Here is a 19,871-nt window from a genome sequence, read left to right on the forward strand (position 1 = left end):
TTTTATTTGTTTATTTGACAGAGATAGAGACAGCCAGCGAGAGAGGGAACACAAGCAGGGGGAGTGGGAGAGGAAGAAGCAGGCTCATAGCAGAGGAGCCTGATGTGGGGCTCGCCCATAACGCCGGGATCACGCCCTGAGCCGAAGGCAGAAGCTTAACCGCTGTGCCACCCAGGCGCCCCTCCTGTCAAGAATCTTATTACCGAAATGCAAACAAGCCAAATAGATCAATGCTGAGATGAAGATAAACCACATAGACAATAGCAGAACTGCTCATTGAAAGTGTGAAGCCTAGAGCTCCTTCCTTCCCAAGTCCTGGGTCTGCAGTGAAGAGGTGCCACGGAACTTATTTGAAAACCAGTGCACTGTACAATGCTGTTGTTCTCTGGTTGGATCTTTAAACGGCGTTCAAAATGCAATAGTGTAAGGGGTGCTTTGGGAACAAAAAGAAAGAAACTAGGACCGAACTTTGTAAGAGAAAACGAATTGTCATAGAAAAGATTCCATTTGAGCTGAGCCTTAAGACTGGGTGGGCACGTGATGTAATGGACACTGAATATTATAGAAGACTGATGAATCACTGAGCTCTACCTCTGAAACTAATAATACACTATATGTTAATTAATTGAATTTAAATTTTAAAAAATAAAATGGAAAAATATTTTTATAAAAAATCAGTTAAAGTTAAGACTGTCTTTTGGATTATTAAAAAAAAAAAAAAAAAAGAATGGGTAGGAATTTTCCAGCAGGAGGGTGAAGTAAGGATGCTTAAGGCAGACATAAAAGTGTAGCTATCCTAAACATGTAGCTTGGCGTTCCAATACTACATTACCATTAAAGAACAACATGGACCCTTGCTGTCTGGACAGTGTTTTGTGGTGCAGACTACACTGGAAGACAGGAGACTGAAATAAACACACCAGGCTTACCACTTCAATGCCTCGCTTTGTCTTTTCACCCGTAGATCAAGGGGATTTCACGAGTAACTGTCAAAGCCTCCTTCAAGCTGCAGAAACATCATTTTGTAGTTCATGAACAATATCTTTTCCATTATCTTACACACAACCACATGGAAGAAAAACTATATTGCAAGTGTCATCGTTAAGAGCTTGAGCTCTGTTACTCAACAAGGAAAATAAGAATGAGAAGAATAGCTGTCATGTATAAAATACCAAACGTATAGAATAAAATAGTCTTGTAGGCAGTTTTAGGCACATGACTCAGATTGTCCTACATATCCTCACAACAATTCCTTGAAGTAGAATCATTATTCCTAATCTACAAATGAGCAAGTGGAGATAAAGACAATGAAAGCCACTGCCCAGGTCATATAACTAAGGGCAGAGCCAGAACGCCATCCTAAGTCCTGCTTTTCCAGCCATGCTCTTCTCCACACTTGCAGTGTAAAACACTCAGGTGCTTTCTGAGGAGAGCTTGGAACTGCCTGAGACCAACACTCGGTCCTCTCTTTTCAATGGTCACTACATGTGGCTAAAGATGAAATCTTCTGGGGACCCAAATGTCCATCAGCGGACCAATGGATAAACACAATGTGCTCCATTCATGCAATGGAATATCATTTGGCCAATAAAGGAATGGAGTACTAATAACATCTTGGTTGGACCTTGTAAACATTATGCTAAGGGAAACAAGCCAGTCACACAAAATCATATATGATTCCATTCATATGAAAATCCAGAATAGGGAAATCTTTAGAATCAGAAATGGTGTCTTAGAGCTGAAGGTGGGGATTGGGGATAAATAGGATAGTAGCCACAGAGTATGGGGTTCTCTGTGAGGTGATAAAAATGATCTAAGATTGACAGTGGTGAGGACTGCATGTATGTGTGAATATACTAAAAACCACTGAATTGTATTTTTTTTTAAGATTTTATTTATTTGACAGAGAGAGAGGCAGCAAGAGAGGGAACACAAGCAGGGGGAGTGGGAGAGGGAGACGCAGGCTTCCCGCTGAACAGGGAGCCCGATGCAGGGCTCGATCCCAGGACACTGGGATCACGACCTGAGCCGAAGGCAGACCCTTAATGACTGAGCCACCCAGGGCACCCCCTGAATTGTATTCTTTATAAGGGTGATTTTATGGTGTGCAAATTATATCTCAATAAAGCTGTTTTTAAAAATCCTCTGGGGGGATGCCGGGGTTGCTCATTCAGCTAAGTTGTCTGCCTTTAGCTCAGGTCATGATCTCAAGGTCCTGGGATCGAGCCCCACGTTGGGCTCCCTGCTCAGCGGGGAGTCTGCTTCTCCCTCTCCCTCTGTGCTCTCTCGCTCTCTCTCTCAAATAAATAAATAAATAATCTTTAAAAAAAATCTTCTGGGAAACCTTTAAAAAAATCTGATTCCTGGCTTCTGCCTCCCCCCACCGCCATGTCAATCTCCACCTCTAAGATTCCAATTTAATAAGCCTGAGTTGGTTCTCTGGAAATACGTATTTTGTCAAAGGTGCTTTGAGTGATTCTGATGATAATCTGTATCTGAATATAAAACTGCTTTAGATGGGGGTTACATCAGCAGAGAGCTAACCCAGAATTGGCCCAAACAGTAGACCTGGCTCTTTATTTTATTCTATTTTTTTTATAAAAATTTTTTATTATGTTATGTTAGTCACCATACAGTACATCCCAAGTTTTTGATGTAAAGTCCCATGATTCATTTCTTGAGTAAAACACCCAGTGCTCCATGCAATATGTGCCCTCCTTAATACCCATCACCAGCCTATCCCGATCCCCCATGGCCCCTCCACTCTAAAGCCCTCAGTTCGTTTCCCAGAGTCCATAGTCTGTCATGGTTCATTTCCCCTTCTTTTTAACCCCCCCCTTCCTTCTTCCCTTTCTTCTACCGATCTTCCTACTTCCTATGTTCCATAAATGAGTGAAACCATATGATAATTGTCTTTCTGTGCTTGACTTATTTCACTTAGCATTATCTCCTCCAGTCCCGTCCATGTTGCAGCAAATGTTGAGAAATCGTTCTTTTTGATGGCTGAGTAATATTCCATTGTATATATGGACCACATCTTCTTTTTTTTTTTAATATTTTTTTTTATTATATTATGTTAGTCACCATACAGTACATCCCTAGTTTTTGATGTAAAGTTCCATGATTCATTACTTGCGTATAACACCCAGTGCACCATGCAATACGTGCCCTCCTTACTACCCATCACCAGCCTATCCCATTCCCCCAACCCCCTCCCCTCTGAAGCCCTCAGTTTTCTTCCCAGAGTCCATAGTCTCTCATGGTTCATTCCCCCTTCTAATTACCCCCCCTTCCTTCTTCCCTTTCTTCTACCGATCTTCCTAGTTCTTATGTTCCATAAATGAGAGAAATCATATGATAATTGTCTTTCTCTGCTTGATTTATTTCACTTAGCATTATCTCCTCCAGTGCTGTCCATGTTGCAGCAAATGTTGAAAACTCGTTCTTTCTGATAGCTGAGTAATATTCCATTGTATATATGGACCACAACTTCTTAATCCAGTCATCTGTTGAAGGGCATCTTGGCTCCTTCCACAATTTGGCTATTGTGGACAATGCTGCTATGAACATTGGGGTGCATATGGCCCTTCTCTTCACTATGTCTGTATCTTTGGAGTAAATACCCAGTAGTGCAATGGCTGGATCATAGGGTAGTTCTAGTTTTAACTTTTTGAGGGACCTCCACACTGTTTTCCAAAGTGGCTGTACCAACTTGCATTCCCACCAACAGTGTAAGAGGGATCCCCTTTCTCCACATCCTCTCAACATTTGTTGTTTCCTGCCTTGTCAATTTTTGCCATTCTAACTGGCGTAAGGTGGTATCTCAATGTGGTTTTGATTTGAATTTCCCTGATGGCTAATGATTTTGAGCATAACCAACATGATTTTCAGGGTGGCTGGTGGAAGACCAGGTAGCTCAGAGGAGGCCACAGTCACTGAATACCAAGGTCACAAAATTTGCTGGGCACTGTTGGTCTAAGAGCAAAGTAACATTCAATAAAATCTAGAAGAACGTTGTTTTACCAAAACATCCTGACATTCTTATATGGAAAGTTTGTTTTTTCTTAGAATTTTTTTCATTTCCTCTTTTCTCCATCAGAAGCAAGTTCTAAAATTTCTTCCTCAGTCGCTTTCTTTTTTCCCTTAAGATAGCAATAGAAAATGTGTTTATAATGGAGTATTCTATTTTTGAAGGGTGAAAGTGAGGAGTGAAAAGATTTACTTGATACAGAGAAAATATATTAATCCCATGAGAAGGAAGTATAATAAGAAGAAATGGACAAAAGCTTAATGTCTGAAATTTTATATTTTAATGATAGTGTAGCTAAATGAGCAGAAAATACATTTGAGGAATTGACAGGAAAACTGGAAGGGGCTGCAATAAATAAGCTACTAATTACTATTTAACCATATTTCATGAATTTAAATATTTAGCCAGGTGCATTTCTGGCGGGGGGTGGGGGGTGGGGTTTCTATTCAAATTGGGACCTGAAAAGAAGACTACATTTTATTATTCTAAAATTACAGATGCATTTCACTTTCTTTAGCATGTGATATGCTTTCGCTGACTGAACAGCCTTACCTCTTAGTAGAGGCCTAATGCTATAATTTCACCCCTCTGGCAGATTAAATACAATTATGCAAACTACTAGGATTTGGGGATAATCTAATTAATACGGTACATATGAAACAGATAGTAATTTCCCTGGTTGAAAACTAGATTGCCTTCTTTCACATTTGAACTATGTTTTAGAAAACCATTGTTCTATGTAAGCAAGGCTTCATTATCTTATGTATTTTATTTGCTCAGCTCCGTGATGGACATGTTTAGAAAAATAAAGTCAAAATTAGAATCTTCAAGTGATGGCATTTTTTTTCAGAAATTTATAATTACAAAACAGAATATTACATGAAACTAGGAAAAGAATTCATTTTGAGTTGATTGCTTTTCTCTAGTAAAGTATAAATGTAACACTATTATAATTTTTTCTCTTTATATAGCTAAAATTAGGGTTAAATATGATTTAATGGAAATAATTCTGTTCATTTAAACACAAATTTTTAAGAGTTGAAATTGACCTGGATTAAGTGCCTACCAATAATCCAATCACAAACTTTCTAAATGATATTTATAATCACGAGATACAATATACTATGTTTAAAATATGTGAATCACGTTAGCATTAATCAGTACTACATGTGTGCACCAAGCAGAAATCAGGAAAGATTTGCTTTTGTGCCCTTTACCAAGAAAACTAAAGAAATCCCTCTCATATGGAGAAAAGAGAAGCTTTTTTCCTTTTTTTTTTTTTTTCTTTCTTCCTACGAAAGAGAATTTCATGTGTAAGAGGAGTTCTGGCTAAATAGCTTTGAATATGAGTCTTTTATACAAAGGAAATGTACAGGGTGTACCAAGGCTTCTGGTGTGGAATTGTCATTTCCAAGTGTGTGAACACAGCCTTTGCTCATTTGTTCCTTAGCTTCTTGGGGAGACTGCCAAAAAGCATGCCAACTCTCAAGCTGTATTGTGCAAGGATTTCCAGCCCACAAAGATCTGGACTTTTTTTCATAGGTGATGTCAATGTCATAAAGGCCCCTAAACAGCTGTTGGGGGGAACAACTTTTAGAAAGCAGTGGCCTGTGTTAGTTCTTTGTTCTGTGTTAGCAGAGAAACGCTCAGTTTAGTGGGTGAAAAGGAAAACAGTTCTGTTAAGAATTCGAATACTATCTTTTCTAATTTGCTTGTAAACCTGTAATGACGAGTACATTCCCAGGAAGTAAGAAATATTAGCTGTATTTGTGTTGTGAGCATATGTAAAAGTCCTAATAAGCACATTTTGAAGCGATGTTACCAGCTATTTTCATTATGCCAGAAGTTTCCTCACCACCGGCTGCTGACCCCTGGGATGGGGAGTGGGGGCACAGAGTCAGCAAAGAAGTGGGCATGGGTGGGCAACAATCCATATATACATGTCAATTTTCTTAATTGAGTGATCTTAAAAATTCAACCACTCTAATGTGATAGGGGAGCACCCTCAAATGTTTCATATTAAAAACAAAAATAAATCATCTCATATCTTGAACTTGCTTCACAATAAGCCAGGGTAGAATGAGTAGGTGAGGTACAGATGACATGATATTGGTCATGAGTTGATAAAGTTGGATGATGGGTACATGGAGATTTAGTATAATCTTCCCTTTAACTTTGTGGGGCTTTTTGAAAATTTATCTTATTATAACCTAAAAAAATTATTATACCCCAAATGTTTGTGAACCACTGCTTTATATTAAATTGTCAAGTAATTTGGTTACAAATTCTTCCATTGTATACTCAGGCAGTCAAGTTGTTCAAGGCAAAGATTAAATAGGTTACTAAAGACTACACCAGAGATACATTGCCGATCACTTGTTTACTCTGGGAGTATGCAGATCTACTGTCTTTACACTTAGCCTAATCTTTATGTCACACCAAGAATTAAAAAAGGGAAAACAGTGGGGCGCCTGGGTGGCACAGCGGTTAAGCGTCTGCCTTCGGCTCAGGGCATGATCCCGGCGTTGTGGGATCNCCAAGAATTAAAAAAGGGAAAACAGTGGGGCGCCTGGGTGGCACAGCGGTTAAGCGTCTGCCTTCGGCTCAGGGCATGATCCCGGCGTTGTGGGATCAAGCCCCACATCAGGCTCCTCCGCTATGAGCCTGCTTCTTCCTCTCCCACTCCCCCTGCTTGTGTCCCTCTCGCTGGCTNGCTTGTGTTCCCTCTCGCTGGCTGTCTCTCTCTTAAAAAAAAAAAAAAAAAAAAAAAAAAAGGGAAAACAGCATTCATGCATCTATAATGGGTTATAGGATATATTGATTGAGAAAAACCTTAAAGTTAAAATGCTTTTCTCACTGTCACCTGTTAAGTCCTTTCTCGTCCCTCCCTCTCTCTTTCTCTTCTCCTCTCCCTGTTTTTCTCTAACGCAGCTATATTTACCGTGAGTTTCAAGAGAATGACCCATTTCAAAATCGAAGTGGCAAACACAAATTAGAATGCATCCTTTTAGTCTGTTCCTCACAACCAATCCGTCTTCGGCAACTGTTCTACTTTTCTTTAGCCTTGGCAAGCTATTCAGAACAACATTTCCTTCTTTTCATTCTGATACTGGACGATTGTTTGGTGCTGATACGACATTGGCTTTCCCATAATTTAGCCTGGAGAGTTTTACACTAGGGAGTTTCAATGTGTTTAGATTGTAAAGCTTTTTCCGAACACTTTTGTAACAGAACTCCATGTTCTGATGGCCCCAGCAAAGTTGTTTTAAATACTTTTCCCCCTGAATTTTCATCAAAATTCAGTTCTGTTTTAACGTTGATGGTTTATTGTCACTTTGCCCCAAAGATAAATTAAAACACGTAGAGAGATTGTCATTTCCCGTTCAATGTGTTGTTGTTCCTGTGTACAATGTCAGCCTTTTTATTTACGTTTATGCCATTCCATGGGGGTAAGTAACTTCCTGATTAGTCATCAGGAGCAACTCTTGGAAAACTAATATAATCCCACATGTTGGCCAGGTGAGTATGTTAGGAGTGAAGGATTTTTGATCATGTATGTAAGAGAATTGTCATTTATCACAGTGTGACTTATCACTACAAATCACAAAATTATAATTATTTTATATCAGCTTCTTCCATTCTTATTTCCTCCTGATATATGCAATGAGCTGGTCAGTAGGTTTAAAAATGTATACACAGGGGCGCCTGGGTGGCACAGCGGTTAAGCGTCTGCCTTCGGCTCAGGGCGTGATCCCGGCGTATGGGATCGAGCCCCACATCAGGCTCCTCTGCTATGAGCCTGCTTCTTCCTCTCCCACTCCCCTGCTTGTGTTCCCTCTCTCGCTGGCTGTCTCTATCTCTGTCGAATAAATAAATAAAATCTTTAAAAAAATAAATAAAAATAAATAAAAATTAAAATTAAAAATAAAAATGTATACACAGAAGAATCAGGCAGACAGTTGTAGGAGACATTGAATTTCGATAGGTTATGTTTGCTTTAATAATGAATTGCAGTGAGACTGTACTCTCTGGGTAGATCTTCTGCCTTCTACAGTAGATTTTAGAAATACCTGCATTTCTTATGCATATTAGACATACTGATGTGTTCTGTTCCTATGGCAGAGTGGTCTTTAAACTTTACAGTTCACATAGAGACTAATAGGATTTTGAAAAACTTTGTGTCCCTCTTGCATATTGTTACAGCTGAAAATATTTATGGTGAGTACAAATAGTTGCAGAGGATGTAATTTTCTTCCTGTTGTAAATATTCTATTGAAAAATAAATCTACTATTTTGCCTTTTTATTAGTAACTAATAGGATCTAAATACTGTAGCAATTTAATGCTCCACCAGCCCCTTAAAAAGTAAATCATTGAGCTTTCTTTACAGATATTTATGTCACTTTTCCCCTTAAATTTATGTTTTCATTCCACTTCACCCATGGAATTTTATTCTAATATAATACATATTTATGCTTGATTATCTTTTATTGATGACCCTATTATGTTTTACTTCAACAAAAATATTTATATAAATTGAAATTTAAAATGGAAAATATTTACTGTAACCATGAGGCTCAAACTTTTTCTGAAGTGAGTCACCACTACAATTATTATTAATACACCATTGAGCAGAAAATGTTATACTGTTTGTCTTCAAAGTAAACATAATTTTATTAGAGATACATGTCAGTGAGATGGATGTGAGGTGAATTTTAAATTCTACCTTTTTTCCCCTTCTGTTTTGGGGCTTTTATTTTGTTTTACAATTAGTTCATGTATCTCTTCATGAAGAGTTAGCGCTTATTGCTGGAATGAGACAGGTTTAGCATCAATAAAACCTCTAGTGTTATTTTTGTAGTTGCCTATCCTAAGAAGACTTATTCATGNTCTAATAGGCAAGAATAAGAAGACTTATTCATGTACATAGTAGATAGCTCTGGAAGGAGGACTTTTTGTTTGTTTAAATGAGAATATNCCTAAGAAGACTTATTCATGTACATAGTAGATAGCTCTGGAAGGAGGACTTTTTGTTTGTTTAAATGAGAATATACTTAAACTCTTTCCATTACTTCTGAGTCATATGCCCCAAATCACTCGGTAATCTTCGATTTAAAAATTGGAGATTGGGGGGCGCCTGGGTGGCGCAGTCATTAAGCATCAGCCTTCGGCTCAGGGTGTGATCCCGGTGCTCTGGGATCGAGCCCCACATCAGGCTCCTCTGCTGGGAGTCTGCTTCTTCCTCTCCTGCTCCCCCTGTTTGTGTTCCCTCTCTCGCTGGCTGTGTCTATCTCTGTCAAATAAATAAATAAAATCTTAAAAAAAAAAAAGTTGGAGATTGATCAGTGGACAACTTAATGAGGTCTCCTTTCTTCTAGGACCTTCTAAGTGAGGAACTGAAATCTCAAAAGGTTCACCAAGACCTCCCGGATCCCACTGTCCTCTCAGCCCAAGTGCAGCTCCCATGACTGCTGCTTCTCTGACTAGCCAGTCAGTAGGTGGTCAGCAGGCCACACACCCGTAGACCTGGCCCCTCCGACATGCATCTAGACAGAGTCATGGTAGCTTCTAGGTGACTCAGTGAGTGGAAGCCAAGCTCCGGATGCTGTTTCTATGAGGGAATGACAGTCTTCATTCCTATCTTCATCTGTAAAATGTTCATAAGATTAATATTTACCTCACAGGATTGATTCAAGGGTCATTTGGATGATACCTGTGAAGCTTCTTGGTAAACTTAAAACTGCTATACAATTACTAGTTGATCCATTAGTTGAGGGTATTTGAATGTCATCTGTTCCAACCCTCTTGGTCAAACAAATTGGGTCTGCTTACAGAGCATGATGCTAAGAAATGTACAAAAATGCAGCCCACCCATTCAGACCTGCTGTTGCTTCTTGTTCTCTGACAGCTTGGTTCCCCAGCAAGGGTTTCGCTCACCTCGGTAGGCCCCCCTTGCTTTGATGAGCATTTGGACACTGAGAGGTACTTCTCTCAGCAGCCTCTCCTGAGATAATCTTTGGTGCTTTCTCTCTCGTTCCAAGTGCGATACGGTGTTGTGCGCGAAGCTCTTCTATCTTCCTTGGTCTCTTGCTGACCGAACTGATCACAAACAAGCCCTCACTGGAGAAGGCATACTGGGTAAATATGTACATGAACAGAAGAGACCTTAAGTCAATCAGCCTGTTCAGTAAATACAGTAGACAAAATTAAGACATTAAATTAGAGAAGGTTAAGGAAAAGTGACTAGAGGGATTTAACATCTGGTTGTGTACAACTTTCTTTTCATAAAAATATCAATGAGCAATATTTCCATGGTGAAAAATTAGAAGAATCAAAGAATTCTTAACAGCGACTTCACTGTATCTTTTTCTATTTTTTCTTTCTTATTTCATACTCATTGTGATTTCCCGGCCAGAATCTTGCTTCAGATTGACGCTACAGAACCCTGATGCAGTAAATTCAGTTGTGTGATATTGAGTAGAAAATTCTTCTCCAGATGGCGGGGTCAATCAGTTTGCACCTTGAAGACAGGATTTGATGACATTTAATACCGAAGACCTTGATTAAAAGGTTGGGAAATGTTACTTNCCCCTCTCTCGCTGGCTGTGTCTATCTCTGTCAAATAAATAAATAAAATCTTAAAAAAAAAAAAGTTGGAGATTGATCAGTGGACAACTTAATGAGGTCTCCTTTCTTCTAGGACCTTCTAAGTGAGGAACTGAAATCTCCAAAGGTTCACCAAGACCTCCCAGATCCCACTGTCCTCTCAGCCCAAGTGCAGCTCNTGAGTCAGCTGACATTTACTGCGTACCCACAGAGAGTGTGACCCTGTAGTATTTATTAAGCATGTGGCACTTTATGGATCTGAAACCCTCCTCAAAAGTGAAACTTACTGTAGAAAGGTTGACCCCGTCCATCAGTGGAAGAAGCTCGTGACTTCTATCTACTCACAACTCCAAGTTTAGTAAACCTTTTANAGGAACTGAAATCTCAAAAGGTTCACCAAGACCTCCCGGATCCCACTGTCCTCTCAGCCCAAGTGCAGCTCCCATGACTGCTGCTTCTCTGACTAGCCAGTCAGTAGGTGGTCAGCAGGCCACACACCCGTAGACCTGGCCCCTCCGACATGCATCTAGACAGAGTCATGGTAGCTTCTAGGTGACTCAGTGAGTGGAAGCCAAGCTCCGGATGCTGTTTCTATGAGGGAATGACAGTCTTCATTCCTATCTTCATCTGTAAAATGTTCATAAGATTAATATTTACCTCACAGGATTGATTCAAGGGTCATTTGGATGATACCTGTGAAGCTTCTTGGTAAACTTAAAACTGCTATACAATTACTAGTTGATCCATTAGTTGAGGGTATTTGAATGTCATCTGTTCCAACCCTCTTGGTCAAACAAATTGGGTCTGCTTACAGAGCATGATGCTAAGAAATGTACAAAAATGCAGCCCACCCATTCAGACCTGCTGTTGCTTCTTGTTCTCTGACAGCTTGGTTCCCCAGCAAGGGTTTCGCTCACCTCGGTAGGCCCCCCTTGCTTTGATGAGCATTTGGACACTGAGAGGTACTTCTCTCAGCAGCCTCTCCTGAGATAATCTTTGGTGCTTTCTCTCTCGTTCCAAGTGCGATACGGTGTTGTGCGCGAAGCTCTTCTATCTTCCTTGGTCTCTTGCTGACCGAACTGATCACAAACAAGCCCTCACTGGAGAAGGCAGACTGGGTAAATAGTACATGAACAGAAGAGACCTTAAGTCAATCAGCCTGTTCAGTAAATACAGTAGACAAAATTAAGACATTAAATTAGAGAAGGTTAAGGAAAAGTGACTAGAGGGATTTAACATCTGGTTGTGTACAACTTTCTTTTCATAAAAATATCAATGAGCAATATTTCCATGGTGAAAAATTAGAAGAATCAAAGAATTCTTAACAGCGACTTCACTGTATCTTTTTCTATTTTTTCTTTCTTATTTCACACTCATTGTGATTTCCCGGCCAGAATCTTGCTTCAGATTGACGCTACAGAACCCTGATGCAGTAAATTCAGTTGTGTGATATTGAGTAGAAAATTCTTCTCCAGATGGCAGGGTCAATCAGTTTGCACCTTGAAGACAGGATTTGATGACATTTAATACCGAAGACCTTGATTAAAAGGTTGGGAAATGTTACTGAGTCAGCTGACATTTACTGCGTACCCACAGAGAGTGTGACCCTGTAGTATTTATTAAGCACGTGGCACTTTATGGATCTGAAACCCTCCTCAAAAGTGAAACTTACTGTAGAAAGGTTGACCCCGTCCATCAGTGGAAGAAGCTCGTGACTTCTATCTACTCACAACTCCAAGTTTAGTAAACCTTTTAACTTTTCCTTGTACTTGGGTCAGAGGGAGTAGTGACATCCTGTCATTGATGAAGAAATGAGCTGGTAATAGAGGGAATAATATGTTAGGAGATTAGACCTAATTAAAAGTAGGTAACTCCAGACTAACTAGTACTGTCCACCCATTCAGACCTGCTGTTGCTTCTTGTTCTCTGACAGCTTGGTTCCCCAGCAAGGGTTTCGCTCACCTCGGTAGGCCCCCCTTGCTTTGATGAGCATTTGGACACTGAGAGGTACTTCTCTCAGCAGCCTCTCCTGAGATAATCTTTGGTGCTTTCTCTCTCGTTCCAAGTGTGATACGGTGTTGTGCGCGGAGCTCTTCTATCTTCCTTGGTCTCTTGCTGACCGAACTGATCACAAACAAGCCCTCACTGGAGAAGGCAGACTGGGTAAATAGTACATGAACAGAAGAGACCTTAAGTCAATCAGCCTGTTCAGTAAATACAGTAGACAAAATTAAGACATTAAATTAGAGAAGGTTAAGGAAAAGTGACTAGAGGGATTTAACATCTGGTTGTGTACAACTTTCTTTTCATAAAAATATCAATGAGCAATATTTCCATGGTGAAAAATTAGAAGAATCAAAGAATTCTTAACAGCGACTTCACTGTATCTTTTTCTATTTTTTCTTTCTTATTTCATACTCATTGTGATTTCCCGGCCAGAATCTTGCTTCAGATTGACGCTACAGAACCCTGATGCAGTAAATTCAGTTGTGTGATATTGAGTAGAAAATTCTTCTCCAGATGGCGGGGTCAATCAGTTTGCACCTTGAAGACAGGATTTGATGACATTTAATACCGAAGACCTTGATTAAAAGGTTGGGAAATGTTACTTGAGTCAGCTGACATTTACTGCGTACCCACAGAGAGTGTGACCCTGTAGTATTTATTAAGCATGTGGCACTTTATGGATCTGAAACCCTCCTCAAAAGTGAAACTTACTGTAGAAAGGTTGACCCCGTCCATCAGTGGAAGAAGCTCGTGACTTCTATCTACTCACAACTCCAAGTTTAGTAAACCTTTTAACTTTTCCTTGTACTTGGGTCAGAGGGAGTAGTGACGTCCTGTCATTGATGAAGAAGTGAGCTGGGAATAGAGGGAATAATATGTTAGGAGATTAGACCTAATTAAAAGTAGGTAACTCCAGACTAACTAGTACTGTGCTAGAAATCTTATGGGTACTCAGTTCATATTTGCTGCTGAGGCCATTCAGACGTCCTTGCTTTTCCAAAATCTCTTTGCAAACAGCACATGTGAGCTTGTCTGGGCTCTGAAGTTCATCTCATAATATTTTCTCTGCACAAAAGAAAATACACTCTTAGGTCTTTTGAGACTGTTGTTGTTGTAAACTACTTTTTTTCCCCCTACAGTTATAGTCCTCCTATCATTTAACATTCTCAAAAATGTACAGTTATTCTCCCTTGCTTTTTAAGAAGTATTATTGTGGTAAAATATGTATCACATTAAATTTATCATTTTAACCATCTTAAGTGTACAATTCAGTGGCATTAAGTACATTCACAATGTTGTATCGCTTTTTTTCTAGCTGAGCAGAATTCCTAATGTGCCTGTGACAAAGATGGATGAAGTATTAGCTAAGAAGTCATCACAGTCAGCTTAAAGGACAGACATATGTTAATCACAGAATACTTATTAGGGAACACAAATATATACAACATATGAATTGAGTAGATCCCAAATACCATCCCAAAGAGTCAGGAAAGCTCTGTAGCTGTTGCGTAATATGCAGCATGAGATCTTTATTGGAATAGGATTATCTTATGTCAGGCCAACACAAACTTGGCATTGATGCATAATTAATGAACTGGGAAATGGATTAATGAGATTTCTCTCTAATTAATGTTTCCCTAATATTTGGCTTGAAAGCAAAGCTGCATTAATTAGTTGAGTGGGTGCTCTGTGTGTGTGTGATTGTGTGTGGGTGTTGTGTGTCTGTCTATGGGTGGAGCTTAACATACTTCATTTGCTGTGATTTCCTTTCTTTGCTCTTTCCCTCCTTCCTCATTTCCACCCCCTCAACACTCTTGTTCTTCTCACAACTGCCATTATGTTTCTGTATGTGGGTGAGGGGGAAGGACTGACAGCTTGAATGATTCCATTTTTAGATGGATGTTTGAGTATATATGAATTAATCAATATTTCATAATCTAGACAGTGAAAGCCCCTCCTTTTTCTTAGAGCAAAGAGAACATTATGCTCTGTGTGTGCAGCTTAACTACCATTAATGTTAATTAAATCGTGCAGGCAAAGCCCCTTTCTTGAGGTGATAACATGCTCTAGTGTACATCATTGTCAATTATCCGTCAACTCTTAATCATCTCGGGAAGCAGGAGTGGTAAATCCCCCTGCTGAGCCGAAGCACCTCATGTAGGGATTATTGGCCAGCATTAGGATTTGAACTTAAAATCTTAATTCTTTCTTTTCCTGCGAACTTATTCTACTATTGTTAATTAAGTCAAATATTCCCCTAGGAAGTAAGCAAATGTGTGCATGTGTGCACGCATGTGCCTGTGTGTGTGTGTGTGTATAAGGGATGGGGAAGAGGTGAAGATAAAGGAATGGTGAAGGCTAGGAGGCAGAATATTTTTGCATTCATATTTGAGGGCTACAAAAACATGTAGCTTATTTTTCCAAAATCTTGAGTTCAAACCTGTCTTTGCAGATATAAGAGCTTCCATGCAGTGCGTAGTTCTGATGATGATGATGATGGCGGTGATGATGCCGTGAGGGAGTTCTCGGAGCAGTGGGAGAGATTGACACCTGAACAGGTATTTAAAAATGTATGAGTGAGAGCCATTCAGTTTGCTAGAGCTTCCCTTTCAGCTAGAGAGAGAAGCAAGGTAAGGCTGGAGGGCTAGGAAGAGGCCACACCACTGGAAGCACTGTGCTCCGTGTTGTCCTAGTGGGATAAGAACTGCTGTCACCAGCAAGGGTCTGAAATGCTGAAGTAGAGTTCTCACTCCCAGGAACAGTTAGCATGAGCCTTCCGCCCCCTGGTTCTGGCCAGGGCATTGAGTCTTCTGCTAGCACCTTCTGCATCTGCCAGCAGACTGGAGATAGGCCAGGGGAGTTAGACCTGGACCCACCCTGTAGTGGCACGCTTCACATCTCCCTGCAGTGATCATACGCCCATATTTATGCCTGAATTCCCAGGGTAACAATTCATATCATCCTCTTTCTCTCTTAGCAGTGTCCTGATTTGGACAAGAAATCATATGATCACCCTAATTTCTCCCACATTCCACTGGCCGGAATTCAAGCACACAGTCACACCTGACTTCAAGGGAGGCGGGGAGAGCTATGGTATGGGAAGGAAAAGGCAATGGATCTTGGTGAATTTGAGGCACTCCCTGCCGCAAATGTGAAGGAGGTGAAGCCTTGTCCTCCGTACCCATTGCCTTTGAACCACTGCCACTTAAATTCTGATATTCCTTTGAAACCTTCTGGTTTATTTTAAAAATTCCTTTGAATTTTGAATCCTGCTCCATCATATATTTGTGTTTTTCTTAATATAAAAACACTGTGCTTTCTTTCTTCAATCATCTTCACAAATAAATAATGTTCCAGGAATATTTGCTGCAGTTAGTTGTCATTTCATTGACTCCTGGAAGAACTGTATGGATAGCCAATTTGAGACACACACCACTGAACAGTCTTAGGCAGAAGAGTGACCTGGCTAGATTTTCATTGAAAAAGCCCACTCTGACAGCTGTGTGGAGTGCAGAGAGCAGGGTAGCCAGTTCAGACTCTTCTAGTTATCTGAGGGAAAGAAAATAAAGGATCTGATCAGTGCTGGTAGAAATGTTAGGAGATTAAATCGGTAGGGCTAAACTAAAAACTAAATTACTAATAAATTGGACTATGTAAAAATTAAATACTTCAGCAAAAACATCATAAAATTAAGTTTGAAAGGTGAAGAACAAACTGGAAAAAAATGGGTGACGCATTTATGAATGATGAAAGGGTTGATTTCAATATGTACAAAGACATCTATGACTCCGTAAGAGAAAGCATTCCAATAGAAAAATGGACACAGCAATTTGTCAAAGAATATAATGGTCTGCAAAATGTTAAAACCTCACCAAAGATCAAAAAATAGAAATGAAAATATGAGAGCTGTTTTTTATTATCAGATTAGTAAAGAAGGTCTCATAATAGCACATGTGTGTGTATAAGGTATTAGCATTAGTGCTGTCAATAACAGTCAAAACTGAAAAAAATAGGGGCACCTGGGTGGCACAGCGGTTGGGCGTCTGCCTTCGGCTCAGGGCGTGATCCTGGCATTGTGGGATCGAGCCCCACCATCGGGCTCTTCCGCTATGAGCCTGCTTCTTCCTCTCCCACTCCCCCTGCTTGTGTTCCCTCTCTCGCTGGCTGTCTCTATCTATGTCGAATAAATAAATTTAAAAAAATCTTAAAAAAAAACTGAAAAAAATAATAATCTCCTTCAGTGCTTGTGTTCCCTCTCTCGCTGGCTGTCTCTATCTATGTCGAATAAATAAATTTAAAAAAATCTTAAAAAAAAACTGAAAAAAATAATAATCTCCTTCAGTGGAAAATTTGTTAAATAAATTATGACATATCCCCTCAATGGAATATTATGCAACCACTAATAATGATTGTATGTAGCTATATTAACTGAAATAGACACCATGACCCACTAGTAAGTGAAAACAAAAGATTATCTAACTCCTTGGGTAATATGCCTCACTTTCTGGAGAATTGTCTGTACACATATGCAGGAATGTGCATGCGTGTATGTATACAGTGATATCTATAAAGCTTTTCAACAAAATATTAAAACAGTGCCTGTTTCTAGATAGATTTGGAGACGATTTTTACTTTTTGTCTTTATCTTTCTATACTGTTTTGAAATTTGAAAACAGACACGTATCATTTATCATTTTTAAGTAAATTAAACTTTATTATTGGAGAAAAAGAAACCAGCAGGTCTTTCGGAGTAAAAAAGGAGGAGAACATGGCCAATGGTTGTATTTGGAAAGTGAAAGAGAAGGGTTGGTCAAGGATTACCTCTGGTTCTCTCGTCCTTGCAATGCTCTGGCCCTGGTTGAAGGGCAACCCTCCATTGCCTGTCCCATTGCTGTTCCTTACACTTTGCAACTTCTCGTCTCCCATTCTGCCCCTTCTAACGCTGGTCCCACTGTTGAGCCCTATGCCTGCTCTGCCCGACTTCAGAATGCTCTCTTCATCTACTTTCTTAACTGAGTGGCAGAAGATTAGAGATGGGGTGCCGTTGGAAATGACTGACCCAAGTACCGTGAGTTGATCTGGGCTGCTTTGATGCCAACACATGCTGGAGGTCCCAGTCTGGCATCAGAAAAGATGGATGTGTGAACTAACTACCAAGTTTAAGAGGGGCCCAGGATGGGCTGGCTCCGTCTCATGGCGTTCAAAGTAGTAGGAAGGCCCATTGAGAGGGTAAAGATGGCCAGGGAGTTGCCAAGTCTGATGAGGGGCACGGAAGCTCATTTCACCCGGACACTCTGCTCAGAGTGGGAGCAGAAGGTTGAGTAGTGGGAGCGAAGGCCAGTGCTGGTTAACAACTTAAGAGGATTTGCCAACACATTCTTTTTCAGGATTGCAGTTTTGCCTTAAAAACAATTTTTTTTTTTTAAAGCCAGGTTATAGGGGCACCTGGGTGGCTCAGTCAGTTGAGTGTTTGCCTTGGGCTCAGGTCATGATCTCAGGGTCCTGTGATCAAGCTTCATGTCCGGCTCCCTGCTTAGCGGGGAGCCTGCTTCTCCCTCCCCCTCTTCCGCTCCCCCGATTTGTGTTCTCTCTCTCTCTGTCTCTCAAATATATAAATAAAATCTTTAAAAAAAACAAAGCCAGGTTATGAAGGCACAAGACTAAATGCTGTCTGTATAAATGCAAATGTTAAACTTAAGAGTGCTTTACTGGCCAAGAAACATGAATGATTAAAGTCCGAGATGTGTCAACTTCTTAAATCATAGTCTCTTTGCCATTTGAGGCTGACTCATCCCAGCCTTCAAGGCCCTGGGCATTTCTTAGTATGCATTGAACTCATGCCAAACTATTGTTTCACACTGTTATTGTCTAAAAGACAATTGTACTAGAAACGTGAAACAGGAAATGTCCATCTGAACTTATTACCGTAGAAGAAATTTTCCAGAGTCCATATGCTGATGTAATTATTTTCCATTTTTTTTAAACCATTTAGTGACTAGATCTTTGGAACAATTGTCTTCCCTGTCATGAGCAGAGCGTCTAGCTTATTATCTGTCTTGTCGAAGAACAGAGCCCTGAAATTGCCACAATAGGGTTTTACATTGTTTTTGAATTAGGTTTTAAGGATATTTATTTTACAATGAATTTTTTTCTCCATCTTCAGAGTGTGTGGCACATACCCTATTCCCTTCTGCTCGAGTGTTATGCTTCAGACAGTTTCCTGGAAATAGCAGTAGACACCGGTTTGTTGGTTCAGCGTTCTTGCAGTATTTACAATGGACATTTCTCAGCATAACTAATCTCTTTTTTCAATTTTGGTCCCATTCTCATCTGCACCAATCCGCTGCTTTGAAATGAATTGAAATGCTGTAGTCTTTGAAAGAATGAGGATTAAAGCTTAAACCGGGTCTAGGAATGAGGTGAGGGGGAAAAAGCCCCCACAAATCTGGTAGTTTTTACTCCTGAGCAGTGAAAAGCAATGAGCTGTACTCTAGAAAAGAAAGGAAACAGTAATTATGAGCCTTTTCCCTACATTGTACACTGTCTTCGGTTTAGAGGAAAGTAGAAGCCAACCAGTTTTTAGTACTGTAGTGTATTTAAGTAAGGATTGGATTTATAAGCATCAAGAAGCAGAGGCCTTAATTCAGGTATGACTGTGTCTTTTCTTTCTCTCTTTCACTTAATTTAAATAGCTTCATATTGTTTTATATTTGTTTGAGTCCATGATCTTTTTTCATCCTATCTCCTATGTACCTGACAAACTCCATTTCATCCCATATTTTCAGTTCTTTTTCTCCAGTTTTACAGAACCCCAGAAATCCTTTTCTCCAGCTAAAATGCTATCATTAGTAGCATTAATTCTAATATCAATTTGAACTTCTTTATTCCAGCACATTCTGCAGCGTGAAATCGAGTAGCTGTAGAGAATGAATGATTGGTGCTCAGCCAAGCTTTGCCTCTGTCTTTCCACAACCAAAAACAGGTAAAGAGGGAAAAATTCAATTGGCTATTGTTTTATCTGCCTGATCCCCAACAGCCTATACGAATATTTTGGGAATTTTTTTGTACCTTGACAGTTGTGTTTTCATGATGTAGCTGTAGCAAAAAGGTTTCAGTGAGAAAGTTTCATTTTTTAACAAATAGCCATTTCAGAAACAAATGAGGTCAATGGGCTTCTTGTTTTAGGAAGGGGGGGTGGTGGGGACGTTGGAATAAGAGGAAGTCCTATG

The 19,871-nt window shown here is 39.9% G+C and overlaps 1 protein-coding gene across 2 annotated transcripts in view; it reads left to right on the forward strand.

Moving 5' to 3' along the window:
- SLC30A7 (solute carrier family 30 member 7) overlaps window positions 1–19,624 on the forward strand; it is a 263,475-nt gene extending 243,851 nt beyond the window's left edge. For both annotated transcript variants that reach the window (XR_004623326.1, XR_004623325.1), the window contains 2 exons: window positions 15,095–15,200; window positions 19,533–19,624. The gene's annotated coding sequence lies outside the window, so the exon portion shown is untranslated. The remainder of the gene's footprint in view (window positions 1–15,094; window positions 15,201–19,532) is intronic.
- The last annotated feature ends 247 nt before the right edge of the window (window positions 19,625–19,871 follow it).

This window comes from Ailuropoda melanoleuca, chromosome 2 (genome assembly GCF_002007445.2).
Source record: "Ailuropoda melanoleuca isolate Jingjing chromosome 2, ASM200744v2, whole genome shotgun sequence".
NCBI classification, from domain to species: domain Eukaryota; kingdom Metazoa; phylum Chordata; class Mammalia; order Carnivora; family Ursidae; genus Ailuropoda; species Ailuropoda melanoleuca.